The sequence below is a fragment of the Cornus florida genome, unplaced genomic scaffold, assembly GCF_030987335.1.
Source record: "Cornus florida cultivar Cherokee Brave unplaced genomic scaffold, ASM3098733v1 CherokeeBrave_3.0.0_Hap2_Chr11, whole genome shotgun sequence".
NCBI lineage: Eukaryota > Viridiplantae > Streptophyta > Magnoliopsida > Cornales > Cornaceae > Cornus > Cornus florida.
Genome location: NW_026775581.1, coordinates 51,303,664 through 51,306,430, shown reverse-complemented (window position 1 = coordinate 51,306,430; position 2,767 = coordinate 51,303,664). Strand labels below are relative to the sequence as shown.

The 2,767-nt window shown below is 33.1% G+C and overlaps 1 long non-coding RNA gene across 2 annotated transcripts; it reads right to left on the bottom strand.

Moving 5' to 3' along the window:
- Positions 1-730: 730 nt before the first annotated feature.
- Positions 731-2,022, bottom strand: LOC132286335 (uncharacterized). 2 transcript variants are annotated; one of them, XR_009472752.1, is made up of 3 exons: positions 1,903-2,022; positions 1,003-1,171; positions 731-900 (listed from the first exon to the last, which is right to left on the bottom strand). It is a non-coding gene; the product is annotated as an uncharacterized LOC132286335 (long non-coding RNA). The 2 variants fall into 2 exon arrangements; XR_009472753.1 differs by having other exon boundaries at positions 1,003-1,099; positions 1,903-2,019.
- Between the last annotated feature and the right edge of the window lie 745 nt (positions 2,023-2,767).

The following is a 2,767-nucleotide window of genomic DNA, read 5'->3' as shown; positions in this document are numbered from 1 at the left end:
ATTTTAATTATTAAATTAATCAATTTACGAAGGATGCAAGTAAACATACCTTCTTTTTTTTTTTGAAAAATAAAATAACATAAATTTGTAATGTGAAAAACCAACCGAGAAAGACAACGAAAACTATATACTATGCTATCTTAATGGAAACCAATTTATTGTCTGAAAAAGTGTACAATGATTTTTAACCCCTTTAGAATACTTCAATTCATAGAATCCTGAAAGAAAAAAAAAAAAAAAAAAAAAAAAAAAAAAAAAAAAAAAAAGTCCATTATTATTCTCTTACACTAGTTCCTAATCTACAAAAACTAACACCGCAATTGTGTGCAAAAATAGCTTAGGAGTAAACAATCGTAGTCTCTCTCTCAAGACACACATAAAGCTTGAACATTTTTTAAAAGCATCCTTCAATATGAAAATCATGCGTTCATAGACTTTTGTCAGAGTTGAATCTGATAGGAAAAGAGTCAAAAAAATAAATAAATAAATAAATTCATTAGAATACATCTGATATCCAAGTTCAATTGGATTTTACAATTTGAAGTCCATGCACAAGTGCATAAGTTGGATGTACTGGTCCATGGTGCTTACTACCAACATATGTACTAGAACGTGCCCTGTAAGGCCCCCCGCTAAATTTAATGTAATTTGTCACCATGAGTGAATGTAGAGAATATAGAAGAAGAGGAGGTGAAAGAAATAAAGAAAATGCCAGGAGTGAACATAAATATTTTAGAATGAATGAAAAAAAACAATTAATAATTAATGTCATATCCTTAATGTACAAAATAGAGTATCTAATCAAACAAGTAAAATAATATCTCAAAAAAAACCATACCTATATTTTTTTTTTGCCTACTCCACCCATTCCCATCAACTCTCTTCTTTTAGAAAAGTAACCTATATTATTAGAACAAAAGAGAGAAAATTTTAAAAGTTATATATATATTTATAGAAACATAAACAACAAGAAATCAGTAGGGGAGAGTAGGAGTTTGATACCAAATGACTGAGGAGGCATGTTTCTCGCCCAGTTGGTGGTTCGATTTTCCAATTAGTGTTGCCGCTGCTATGCATCGGGTGTATGAAAGTGGGGATCCTGGAATTGTCAATGGGGTGGTCTAATATTAAATTACCAAATCGGACAATTAAGAGTCCTAAGAAGAGTGTCCTGCTAGCATGTGAAAAAAGATCACATATAACCATGGAGAATCAAACGGAAATAATAATAACTAAGCATTGCCGATCATACAATGAATATAATAAATAAAAAAATCTAAAATCAAGCAGTTTGGTCGAATGATTTCCCGGCTGGAGTTTTCACTGGAGCTTTGTGTTTTTGGGTTTTTTTTTTTTTTTTTTTTTGGGAGCCAATTACCCCTTTCTGATTTCAGGATGAGGAATCAACTTTAGTAGCAGTGATTAATTGATCATTGTTACAGAAGACCTATGCAAATTAATAGAAAAAACCATTAACTTTTGTTTTGTTAAAGCCTGCTCTTGATTTCCATGTGTTTGTACATTCTGATGGCAAGTGCTTTGAGCCTTTGACAGTATCATTAACTGAAATTCTAGCTGAGCCAACTTCAAATAACATCAATGATGGTGGTATGTATCTTCATATAAAAATAAATTATAAAATTATAAATAAAAAAATAATTTGGCACTTTTAAGTATGAGCATAATTTAGAAATCGAAAAAGTTAATTATCACCTCAGTTCCTCAACCCACTAGAAGGGATCCTTAATTTTCGTAGCAATGAATGTGAAAATGCAAAAAAATTATGAGGAAAAGGGGTATGGTTGCTGCTGTTGTGAGATCGGACCGGACTTAGGGAGAGGGAAAAAAAAAGATCGATTCATGCAAAAGGAGAGAGAGAAGAGAGAGGGTGAACGGTGTCACCTGAGCCTGAGGCGATAGGGGAGGCTGCGTCCTGCCGGGTGTCGAAGCAGATTGTGTCGTCTGAAAAACTTCCCTTTATAAGTAGATAGATATAAACAGTTTAGGGTTTACATTCTATCCATTGAGAGCAATCCAATGGTTGATAGCAATCCAATGGTTGATAGCAATCATGTATGGCTTATGGGCTGTTGCCTACTGGGCTACTGAGTTTAATAGGGTGTCTGTGTGTCTAGATTTTTTACCAAGTCATCGATTGGGCCTAATGGAACAACATATGTCAACTTCGCCTTACATTTGTACATATGGGCCTAAAATTTAAATATATAAGAATTTAAAATATAGTTAGGCTTTCACCTCATTCCTTAAACAAGTCTCAAAAATATGCTTTGATCCACTTGTTTATTTAACGAATAATTCAGGACTCATTTATATAGGATTCCAAATGAATGCATATTGAGAGAATTATATGTTTAAATTTCATATAGTAAGGTGTAAGGAGTTTATTTGAAAATCATGTTAACTCATTTCGATTGCCAACCTTTTTTGTAAACTTAATTTTTTATTTTAAATTTATTTATTTATCCAACATTGTTAGCTTTTTCGATCAGCCTTGGTGACTGGCCTACCTATAATGTGCCATGTTTCTAGAAGAAGAGAGCAATACAGCTATATGGACTGGGGTTTTATCCTTCTTGGGAGACGATATAAAGTTATCCAAATATCCATGTAATTTCCAAATGGGAAGGGATAGCATCCAAATATCCATGTAAGTGAAATGGGACTAATTTAAGGATGAATGGAGAAAGATTAGTGATGACATGTGTGGGAGGTGGACTGGAGGCAAGGAGGTTCTGGAACGAGTACC